This window comes from Myotis myotis, unplaced genomic scaffold, assembly GCF_014108235.1.
Source record: "Myotis myotis isolate mMyoMyo1 unplaced genomic scaffold, mMyoMyo1.p scaffold_m19_p_7, whole genome shotgun sequence".
Classification (NCBI taxonomy): Eukaryota; Metazoa; Chordata; class Mammalia; order Chiroptera; family Vespertilionidae; genus Myotis; species Myotis myotis.
In genome coordinates, this window is record NW_023416379.1 from 63,278,886 (window position 1) to 63,291,111 (window position 12,226).

Consider the following 12,226-nt stretch of genomic DNA (forward strand, 5'->3'; position numbering starts at 1 on the left):
AACAATTCATTAATGATCAGATACTTCCACTGCTCTTTAAATGAGTTCAAATCACAGTGAAAGAAGAAAAACACCCAAATTCATGTAAACAAACAAACAAACAAACCTTGAGATAGAGCATATATATAATGCACATTTTTTGCAGCATGTTTTTGATTTAACAATGATCTTTTGATATTCCATGGCTTAGGGTTTGTGAGTTCTAACTTATTCTTTTAATGTCCAGTTCATACTTAGACAGATATGTAATGATTTATTTAATTATTTCCATATTGGTAGATATTAAGTTTGTTTTCAATTTTTGGCCCCTGCAAATTGCATAATGCTATATTAAACATTCTTGTACTCACTCATATTCTTGGGGCGAGAGCTTCTGTTTTTGTAGGACTAAGAGGTAGATCAAAGTGATGAGAAATAGAAATTATTGTAGGAAATAAATGTAACACAAAACTGAATTCCAATACACATTCATGTTTAATTCCTAGAAAATCATGCTACAAAAAACAGTTGACATAAATGAATATAATTAACATTTATCCAAAACTTTTTTGTGCAAAAATCCATGTAAGTTTAATAATGTCATCAATTTGCTTCCTTAATGTAATTTTCCATAACAAAGCATTGTCTCGTCTAGAGAACATTAGTGATCACCAAAGAAGCAGAATAACAGTTATGCATGTCTTCCTCTTAAATTATTTGAGTCAATTAAAATCAAACCAAGAAAAGAAGCACCCTAAGGATATATTTTAACATGGAATTTATTCAGAGATATTGTAAGCATTTTGTTTCATAATCATTTTACTATTTGAGTAGTATTCCATTTAGAGTGGAAAACACCCTCTTTCATTATTATTTAGAGTAAGTGTTGTGCAATATCATGGCGTGAAGAAGTTGCTTTTCAGTGGTACATTTATATTAATTATAAAAAACATACCCATTTCCTATATGGAAAATTGTATGACTCTGACAAATTAAATATCTTGTTACATTATTTCACAATCTTCTGTAGTAGTTCTAAAATAAAATAAACTAATAAAGGAAAACCTATAAAAATTGAAATAAATACCTATTATTTTAAGCTTTTGAGTACCTAGTACAAATAAAGTCATCTTCTTCAGTTCACTATAAAATATCTCAAATATTAAGGTCACAATTCCACATGAACTGAGATTAGGATTCTAAAGAAAAAGTTTAAATTAAGATAAAAGAAAGCCCTGAAGCATTTCTACATTATTCAATAATACAATTCACATTTTACATTCTTTTTTAAAAATATATTTTATTGATTTTTTACAGGGAAGAAGGGAGAGGGATAGAGAGTTAGAAACACTGATGAGAGAGAAACATCGATCAGCTGCCTCCTGCACACTCCCCACTGGGGATGTGCCTGCAACCAAGGTACATGCCCTCGGCCAGAATCGAACCTGGGACCCTTGAGTCCGCAGGCCGATGCTCTATTCACTGAGCCAAACCGGTTAGGGCAAAGCTGAAACAATTTGAACAAAACAAAGTAGCATTGGATTATAACTCTAAGTATAAAATAAATATCCAATCCTATATAATGAAAGGCTAATATGCAAATCGACTGAACAGCAGAACAACCGGTTGCTATGACATGCACTGATCACCAGGGGGCAGACGCTCAACACAGGAGCTGCTCCCTGGTGGTCAGTGAGCTCCCATGGGGGGGGCACTGCTCAGCCAGAAGCCGGACATCCCCCCGAGGGCTTCAGGACTGCCAGAGGGTGCAGGCCAGGCTGAGAGACCCCTGCCTTCCCCCGCCACCCGAAGTGAACGAATTTTGTGCACTGGGCCTCTAGTAGTATATATATTTAGATACAGTTATAGATACAGATGAGTGGATGTTTATTATGGACATTGAGAAATCTCACAGTGTGCCATTTGCAAACTGAAGAAACAGGAAAGCCAATGCATTGTATAATTCAGTCTGAAGACCTGAGATCCAGGGAAGCCAATGGTGTAAACCTAAATCTAAAGTGGTGAGAATGGGAGGAGCTAATAACATAAGTCCTGGGTTGCGTCTGAAGGCTTGAGAATCAGAACACCCATATCCAATGATAGTGAGTCAATTTGCCCTGTTCTACTCAGGGCCTCAACTGGTTAAAGGAAGCCCACAGCACTGGTGAGAGCAACCTTCTTTTCTCAGACTACTGATTCAAATGCTAATCTCTTCCTGACACACTCTCACAGACACACCTAGAAAGAATATTTTACCAGCTTTCTGGGGATCACTTAGCCCAGTCAAGTTGATACATAAAAATTAATCATCACAATTTGAAAAAATGCCGTCTTCCCAGAAACCTTTCTTTTCTATTCCCTCCTTAAACTTTTCCCTCCATTAACTAATTACTTTCATCAGTAAGAATCTTAAATGAGTAACCTAATCCCAATCTTGGTTACTATGCAACCTTTTTGCTTCCATCTTTTAAAAATATTTTCTGTGCGGTTGGTAGTTATATTCCTATTTTCATTCTTCATACAAATAACTTGAAGCACTCCCTTTTTTTCTCAGTGAGTCTAGCTAATGGCTTGTTAATTTTGTTTTTTAAGAGCCAATTTTTAGTTTCATTAATTTTTCTCAAAAAATTTTTTTTATTTTATAATTTATTTATTTTCTAATCTTTATTATTTTCTTACTTCACTTTGTTTTCTGTTTAGGTTGACCTCTTTTAAATTTCTTAAAAATGAAAGTTAAGTTGATTTGATATTTTATCTTTTTAAAATATAGGTTTTCTGTCTATAAATTTCTCTCTGAGCACTGCTTGAACTGCATTCCATAAGTTTTGATATGTTGTGTCTTTGTTTTATTTGTTTCAAAGTATTTTAAAATTTCTCTTGTGATTTCTTATTTTCCTTATTCTTTATTTAGGAAAGTGTTGCCTAATTTCCACATACTTGTGATTTTCCAAAAATTCTTTCTATTATTAACATCAAATTTAATTCCATTGTGGTTAGAGAACATACTTTATAGATTTAAATTATTTTAGATTTGTTTAAGCTTTGTTCATGAATGGGCATATGGTCTAATATTCAAGATATTCCACGTGCACTTGAGAAGAATATATACCCTGATTTTGTTGGGTAAAGTGTTCTATAGATGTCTGTTTAGTTATTATATAGTGTTGTTCTAGTCTTCTGTTTCCTTGCTGATTTTCTACCTATTCTATCTGTTATTGAAAATGTGATATAAAATTCTCCAGCTATTATTGTTGAATTTTTCTATTTCTCCCTTCAGTTCTGTCAGTTTTGCTTCATTAATTTTGGTGCTTTTATGTTAGGTGCAGATATGTTTGTAATTGTTATATTTTTCTTGCTAACTGACACTTTTATTATTATAAAGTGTCCTTATTTGTCTCTAGTACCAGATTTTGTTTTATATTTTAAATATATTTTTATTGATTTCAGAGCTAAAGGGAGAGGGAGAGAGATAGAAACATCAATGATGAGAGAGAATCATTGATCAGCTACTTCCTGCATGCCCTCCTTCACTACCCTATTGTCTATGTCCATGGGCATGTCCATGGGCGATGCATATATAAATATAAATTATTTTGTTAATCTCTTCCCCAACCCACACTCTCCCCCACCTGTCTCCACCCCATCCCCCTTCTCTCTGAGGTTTGCCAGTCTGTTCCATGTTTCTGGTTCATGTTCCCTTGCTTCATCCCCATGTGGTCCCAACTATTTTTTTAAAAATGTATCTTTATTGTTGAAAGTATTACAGACATTCCTTTTTTCCCCCATAGACCCCTTCCACCCAACTCCTGCCCCCTCCCCAGGCCTTTATCACACTATTGTTTGTTTTTAATGAAGTTAGTTATTATAAAGTAGGTGGTCTTCATACAATCATTTGGAAAAAGCAATAGCTAATTTACAAGAGGATCAAATACTCGGCATTCAAAATGCCTCACAAGTTGGCCAACTTTACCTTTGCAACTTTGAAAGCATTGGCTCTCCCAGGACTGTCTGTTGAATGTGCTGTGTTCATGCTGTGCCTTGGCTGTTTCTTTGCTGTCACCTGACATGCGTTATTCTTCCTTTGTGCTTGACTTCATCTCCCCTTGCTTAACCCCAGCTCACATTTCACCTTCTCCACTTTACTGACACACATCTAATTTAGCCTATAATAATTAGAAGGATAAATTGAGCTAGATGCCACTGTTTTCCTAAAGAATAACAATAATTGCTTAGTTTTAAAAATTCTGATTCCATCATGTTAGTGAAGCACTTGACTATGATTGCTTTTCCCTCCTAAAATAGCTGGGGACTCCAGCGGGGCCTGTCAGTTGAACTTGGCCTGAAACTGCAGCACATGAAGACAGCCAGGATCCAAAGATTATCTAGGAGCAATACAAAGATCACAAGGCAGGTGAACAGTCCTTCTCAGGTGGCAACCTGGTGAAGAAGAGAGACAAAATCCAAGCTGAAAGCCACTAGATAGAAAGCAGGAGTCCCGGAGGAGAGCAAGTTCTGCGTGCAAGAAGCCATGCCTGCATTTAGATTGTTAACCCCATTTTGGCAGAGGCTGGAAGAATGGGCACGGGTGGAGCCATCACGAGAGGCACAGCAACAGAGAGACAAAATTGTAAATGATAAATTGAATTTCTTGTTCTTATTAAAAAGGCTAAGGAAACCTGAAAGCTGACCTTGAAGTGCCACAACGTGCTATTGTTAGCTTAATCCGACAGAGACTATCTTTGACCTCAGTCTTGGTTCCCTGGTGTCTTCCTTCAGTCTAATCTTTTGAGTTCCTCCAAGTATTAGAGCAGCGGTTCTCAACCTGTGGGTCGCGACACCTCTGGCGGTCGAACGACCCTTTCACAGGGGTCACCTAAGACCATCCTGCATATCAGATATTTACATTACGATTCATAACAGTAGCAACATTACAGTTATGAAGTAGAAATGAAAATAATTTTATGGTTGGGTCACTACATGAGGAACTGTATTTAAAGGGCAAGGAGGCTGAGAACCCCTGTTAGAGGATGGAGGAAAAAATAAGGAGCAATCTCATGCTCTGTTGATGGTTACAATCAAGGTCAACGCAAATGTTTATCATTTCCATTTTAGATTTCAATTCCTGACAACAAAGTGTCACCAATTATATTGTACTAACTCAACATTAAAATATATTTAATAACGATCTTTGTAATTAATATACAGAACATTTTCATGTCAGAGATAAAGCTGATTTGTTCTCTTTCTCCTCTAAAACGTCCTTTGGTGTCATCTAGACATATACAGATAAAATCCTGTTAAAACTGTAAATAGATATTAAAAGTTTAAGTATATTTTTCTTAAATCACTCAATTCCATTTGATGACACTTTTATGTAATTTTTATATGTCTGTATGTATGTATATATGTTTATTTATATGAAAGTGTAAGCATAGTGAGACAAAATAGCAAAGTTACTCTGTATGTTCCTTTTCTCTTGCACTCTACATTTGAACCTTTGTTTTTTTAAATTTAAATTCTTTATTGTTTAAAGGATTATACAAGTCTACTTTTTCCCCCATTGACCTCTCCCTGGCTGTCCCCACCCCCCAGCACATGCCCTCACCGCCCCCTCCCATCTGTGTCCATTGGTTATGCTCCTATGCATGCATACAAGTCCTTTGGTTGATCTCTTACCCCCTCACCCCCAACTGCCCTCATAGGTTGGACAGTCTATTTGATGCTTCTATGACTCTGTTTCTATTTTTGTTCATCAGTTTATGCTGTTCATTATATTCCACAAATGAGTGAGATCATGTGATATTTATCTTTCTCTGACTGGCTTATTTCACTTAGCATAATGCTCTCCATTTCCATCCATGCTACTGCAAATGGTAAGAATTCCTTCTTTTTTACTGCAGCGTAGTATTCCATTGTGTAGATGTACCACAGTTTTCTAATCCACTCATCTGCTGATGGGCACTTAGGCTGTTTCTAAATCTTAGCTATTGTAAATTGTGCTGCTATGAAAAAAGGGGTGCATATCTCCCTTTCTGATTGGTATTTCTGATTTCTTGGGTTATATTCCTAAAAGTGGGATTACTGGTCAAGTGGGAGTTCCATTTTTAATTTTTTGAGAAAACTCCATACTGTTCTCCACAGTGGCTGCACCAGTCTGCATTCCCACCAGCAGTGCAAATGGGTTCCTTTTTCTCCTCATCCTCACCAGCTTGTCGTTTGTTGTTTTGTTGATGATAGCCAGTCTGACAGGTGTGAGATGGTACCTCATTGTTGTTTTGATTTGCTTCTCTTGGATGATTAGTGACTTTAAGCATGTTTTCATATCTCTCTTGGCCTCTGTATGTCCTCTTTCAAAAAGTGTCTACTTAGGACCTTTGTCCATTTTTTGATTGGATTGTTTATCTTCCTTTTGTTAAGTAGTATGAGTTCCCTATAAATGTTGGAGATTAAACCCTTATTGGAGATAACATTGGTAAATATGTTCTCCCATGCAGTGGGCTTTCTTGTTGTTTTGCTGATGGTTTCTTTTGCTGTGCAGAAGCTTTTTATTTTGATCTACTCCCATTTGTTTATTTTCTCCTTAGTTTCCATTGCCCTAGAAGCTGTATGAGTAAAGATATTGCTACAACAAATGTCTGCTATTTTGCTGCCTATGGCTTCTTCTAATATTTTTATGGTTTCCTGTCTTATGTTTAAGTCCTTTATCCATTTTGAGTTTATTTTTGTGTATGGTGTAAGTTGGTGGTCTAGTTTCATTTTTCTTTGCATGTATCTGTCCAATTTTCCCAACACGATTTATTGAAGAGACTGTCTTGACTCCATTGTATACTATTGCTTCCTTTGTTAAATATTAACTGAGCATAATGGCTTGGGTCGATTTCTGGGTTCTCTGTTCTGTTCCATTGGTCTATATGTCTGTTCTTGTGCCAATACCAGGCACTTTTGAGAACAGTGGCTTTGTAGTATAGCTTGATATTTGGTATTGAGATCCCTCCAACTTTGTTCTTCTTTCTCAAGATTGCTGCAGCTATTCAGGGTCTTTTTTTATTCCAGATGAATTTTTGGAGAGTTTGTTCTAGGTCTTTAAAGTATGCTGTTGGTATTTAATGGGGATTGCATTGAATCTATAGATTGCTTTGGGTATTGTGGACATTTTAATGATGTTGATTCTACCAATTCATGAACGTGGTATATTTTTCCATTTGTTTATGTCTTCCTCTATCTCTTTTTTCAGTGTCCTGTACTTTTCTGAGTACAGGTCCTTTACCTCTTTGGTTAAATTTATTCCTAGGTATCTTAATTTTTTTTGTGGCAATGGTAAATGGGATTTTTTTTTTTTTAGTTTCTCTTTCTGTGAATTCATTATTGGTGTATAAAAAAGCCATAGATTTCAGGGTGTTAACCTTTGCTTTTAATCGTATCCTTTTTTAATCCCCAATGTTTAATCCCCAATGTCCTTGGGACAATTTTTATATTTTCTTTAATGTCAGTGACATATTAAATAACTAAAAGAAAAATATGTGAATAACATATAGGTAAGTAAGTTCTGCAATAAGAGAGTGAAGACGTTTTTTGGTAAAGAACACTAAATATAAGTAATAGTAGATAGAAAAATCTTATCTTAGCACAGACATGTTTAATATGTAATGAATAGCCATTACACACCCACACACATCACTTCAGGGTGATAACTCCTCAGACTTTCAGAGAGTATTTTCAGGTTGAGGTTGACAGAAAGATTGTTTGCTTTTTTGTTTATTTTTATTCATTTATTTATTTTGTTGAGCACGTACTAGGTGCTAAGTAAACACTATCATCAAAGTGCCTGTCCTCATGGGTCTGCTTTTCCACTGGGAGAAGGCGGTGTGCAAACAAGTAGACAAATGTTAAACATGATAACATTGCCAGTGGCTCTCAGGGTTATAAAGAAAATAAAGTTGGGTAGTAGAAAATAGAGAGAGAATGACTGGAAGCAGGATTTTAGGCCTAGTGATAGGGATGTTATCCTTGAAGAGGTTACCTGCTACAAAATATGCAATGCAGTTAGGCATGTGAAAATATGAGAGAACCCCCAGTGTGAACAGCTTGGCTAAGGGCAGGATCAAGACTGAGCAACTGAGGAAGAGGTAGGAAACTAAGCAGCTGGGTTCTAGTAAAACAGGCTGCAAGAAACGATGTAGGAGAAGCAGGCAGAGGCCAGATGGTGTACAGCTTTATGGTTCTGGGAACAGATTGTAATGCATTCTAGAAGTCATGAGAAGTAACAGGAAGGTTTTAGGCAGGAAAGTAAACTAATCTGATGATGAATCTGGTGGGCTAGAGAACAGCGGGGCACCATCTGGTTTGGCTTTCATAGGTGTATCAGATCAGCCATCTTCAGTTCTCTTTCTCTGTATCTTGTTTTAACTGTATCCAGAGCCGAGCAGGCACTGTGGACAGGCTAACCTTTTTTTGAAGAACGTAGTTTCAAGAAATCTGTTTCTTTTGGAGAGTATTGCAGATCATAAAATGTTTGAATATTGGTAGATTGCCCATGAAAGAATGATTGCCAAAAGGGTTTTAAAATGCATATCAGGAACAAAATGTTTCCTTACCCATGCAATGAAGAAGAGCAAAAGCATGATAGCTCTATTTTATTACAACTTTGTACATTCTCATTTTTATTTTTTGCTTAGTATATTGTTTAATCAATAGAATTTGTATAATTGCTGGAAAAGGTACTCAATTACACATAGCTCTTCTCAAATACTACTCATGTACACAAGCATATCCCAGAGATATCCCGGGTTTAATTCTAGGCCACTGCAATAAAGTGAATACCACAATAAAGCAAGTCACACAAATTTTTTGTTTTCCCAGTGCATATAAAAGTTTTGTTTATACTATACTATAATCTATTAAGTGTGCACTAGCATTATGTCTAAAAAAACATTGTGCATACCTTAATTTAAAAATGTTTCACTGATAAAAAAAATGTTAACCATCATCTGAGCCTTCAGAGAGTCCCAATCTTTTTGCTGGTGAAGGGTTTTGCCTCGATCTTGATGGCAGCTGACTGATCACCCATCACCATAACAAATATAATGATAATAATAATAATGATAAAATATGAAATATTGTGAGAATTACCAAAATGTGACAGAGAGCTATGAAGTGAGCAAATGCTGTTGGAGAAATAAACGCTATTCAGAGAAAGCAGAACCTAAACCATTAGGAGAAACAAATCAGAGTCTCAGAATCTCAGAAAGACTCTAGATGAAACTGGACAACCGATGGGTCTGGGCTGCCTTTTCCAATTTATTTTAAATTATTTAATGAACCCAGCTACATATTTTAATTCTTCTATCTCCTCTATTCTAGTGCTTCCAAATTGGTAGCACTTTGCAGCTAGGCACATTATTTATCACAAAACTTCTGTTTGAGTTTGTGGTTGGTTGTGCTCTGAGGCTAATACACAGAAGGGCAACCCTTTCCACCAGTTTTTTAAAGTGTTGCACAATGTTTGTTGACTTGTCAACAGAGGCTCTCGTGTCCTTGGTAAGTCTGAGAAACATATTTCTCAGAAATTATAAGGGAAGAGCAGCCCAGTCATGCTCTGTGCAATATGCTCAGCAAAGCACTAAGGGTAGGAACAGCAAGTAGGAAGCCAGTCTAGACTCAGAGCTGGAGTAGATTACCTGTACGAAGGCACAGACACTATCCATTATGTAACATGCTTAGAAGGATAGTAGATGCTCAACTTATGTCTGTTGAATGAATTAGAATTTCAAAAGTCCAGGACTGAATTCAGGCCTGGGTGGTAGAAAAAAGGTGAATAATGGAATCTTTCTATTTCTAAATGCAAGTGAGGACCTAGATTTAATTTCAACACATGAGGACATAAGTAGAAATGGAGAATGAGGATATCAGAGGCAGAGATGAAGACATGTAAATGTAGAGGGGTCTGTGTGCACGTGTACAGGGGTGTTTATGTGTGTTGATGGAAAAGAATGAGGATAGAGGAAAGATTGAGAGCATGAGTGGGATAGGGTAACTAAAAGAATAAAGAAAACACAGTTTACAAAATTATATCCCCCTCTTTTTCCTTTTCAAATTTGAACAAAGAGAATTGTAATAAAGAACAATAAAAAACTTGAAGTTTTATTATCCAATTGTATGCTGATGTGATTAAAATACATAGCTTCCAATTTATAGACTACTTGATGTTGTTCAAACAGATAATTTTGTAATAAGAAGTGGGAGTGAGATGTTGTATTTAGAAAGGGATACTTATTTGTAATAAGTTAAACTAGCCAATAATCAAGTTGTGCTAAGTTTCCAATAAACTCCATGGAATTATGGAAAACAATTTGCAACCAGGTTATCAGAATACAATGCATATATACACGTTTTTATAAGTGTCATTAAACTCAATTGTATTCAATTGAATTTTCTTACTTTCTGTCTTTTTTTTTTTTTAATTAATGAGCCAGGGATAGAGTGGCTACAAGTGGCATTTTTGCCTGATGCATTATTTTAAGAATGGAGGTACATACACTTTTAAATGTAGTACCTCAGATATAAACATGGAGTTCTCAGTGTTAAGGCTGGTTCAGCACTTATGAGTTTCTCATTTTGTCTCAACTGAAATGTTCTTTGAATACTCTTTACTGCGTGATGAAGGTCTACTGTCTCCTCTTACTCATCTACCTACAGAATGTCAAAATCCCATCGAGGCAGTGCTGGTCCCAGCAGATCAAATGTACCAACACCTAGGACTTCCTGCTGATGTCGACAATTTAAGGTAGTTCAAAGTTAACGCCTTACTAAGAGTGTGCTGTACAACTTGCTAAACTGACACTTTTCTAACCAATGACTCTTTTTTTTTAACCAATAGTTTTTCCACATTTTCTTTTCAAGTTTCAGACAACTCCAATGTATATTTAATCTCATTTTTTCAAGATATGGACCATAATAACTCTGTGAAGCTTTCTAAGTCCCTTTTATTTCCTAAGTAGCCTTTTCTAAGAGACTGTTACTGTGTCCCAATAAAAGAAAGTAGCCATGTGTTTTACCAAATCTTCATTCAGTTCCTATTAGTACTACAACTTTTCATCTTCTTCCTCCTTTTTCTCCTCCTCCTCATCCTTCTGGTGCTAGCTGCTACTACTAATGCCACACCTACCACTACCATCACCACCATCTACTGCCACTACTTCCTGCTATAGCTGCCACTGCCACTACTGATTTATCAAATCTCTATTGTGAGCCAGGCATGATGCTAAACACTTTACTCATGACAAATCTATAAAGGCAGACATTTACTTATTAATATTTTACAGATGATGTTGTCAAAGTTAAAATGAGTTCATAGTGATCTACAAGCAAATGTCAGAGTCTGGATTCAAACCCAAGCTTCCTCAACTTGGGTGTTTCTATTCCACCAAAAGCAGAAAGACTAGATTTACTTAGAAAATTACCAAGAAACCAAGATCCTTTAATAAAGAATCTGGAAAAACGTAAGTGTACAATTTGAGATTGACTTACCCCGTTGGCAGGCAAGAAGGGGGGGTGGCTTTCTCGGTATAGGACATTATGTCCTTCCGAACACCCTAGGCTCCCTGTGGGTTATTTAGGATGAGAAGTTCAGATTGGGCACTAAGCATTAGGTATGCACTGCTCTCTAAGTAGATGTCAAGAGATGGAAAAATTCACTGAGGCTCACTTAGACTCAGCATAACCCCTAGAAAGTTAGCTCCATTTAATAGCAAAGATAGGGTTCTACTGAAGTTCCAAAGGACAGAAATTCATGAAAAGAGATTGTGCACTTTATGCCTGCTTTATTTCATTACATCAAATTCCCAAGCTTTTGAAGTCCATTCTGTTCACATTATTTATAAATCTGTGAAGCTCTGCATGATAAAGAACATTTTCATTTATCATTTGGGAATCATAGAGACAGGAACAAAGAGATATGCTGGAACCTCGTATTTTTAACCTTAGCTAACCTACTCCTTCCTGGTAAAGAAAATAGAAGGGAATAGCAAAATTAGGAGGTCCACTGTGAAAGACTTGAAAATATATTTCTTTCTGACTTAAAATGAAATGAAATCATATGACATGAGCACTTAGTTGTAGACAAATAGCATATGAGAGTAAATATTTAATAAATATATGCTAAATAGTTTTCATTGACAAACCTTCTTTAGCTCTCTGAACAGATGACAAAGTCTTTGTTAACATTCTTAGAAGTCTCATATTGAATCAT

At 36.1% G+C, this 12,226-nt stretch overlaps 1 long non-coding RNA gene across 1 annotated transcript in view; it reads left to right on the forward strand.

Annotated features, from left to right (window-relative positions):
• LOC118659737 overlaps positions 1–10,765 on the forward strand; it is a 104,209-nt gene extending 93,444 nt beyond the window's left edge. The window contains exon 3 of the long non-coding RNA XR_004968692.1: positions 10,675–10,765. This is a non-coding gene — a long non-coding RNA (uncharacterized LOC118659737). The remainder of the gene's footprint in view (positions 1–10,674) is intronic.
• Positions 10,766–12,226: the final 1,461 nt, after the last annotated feature.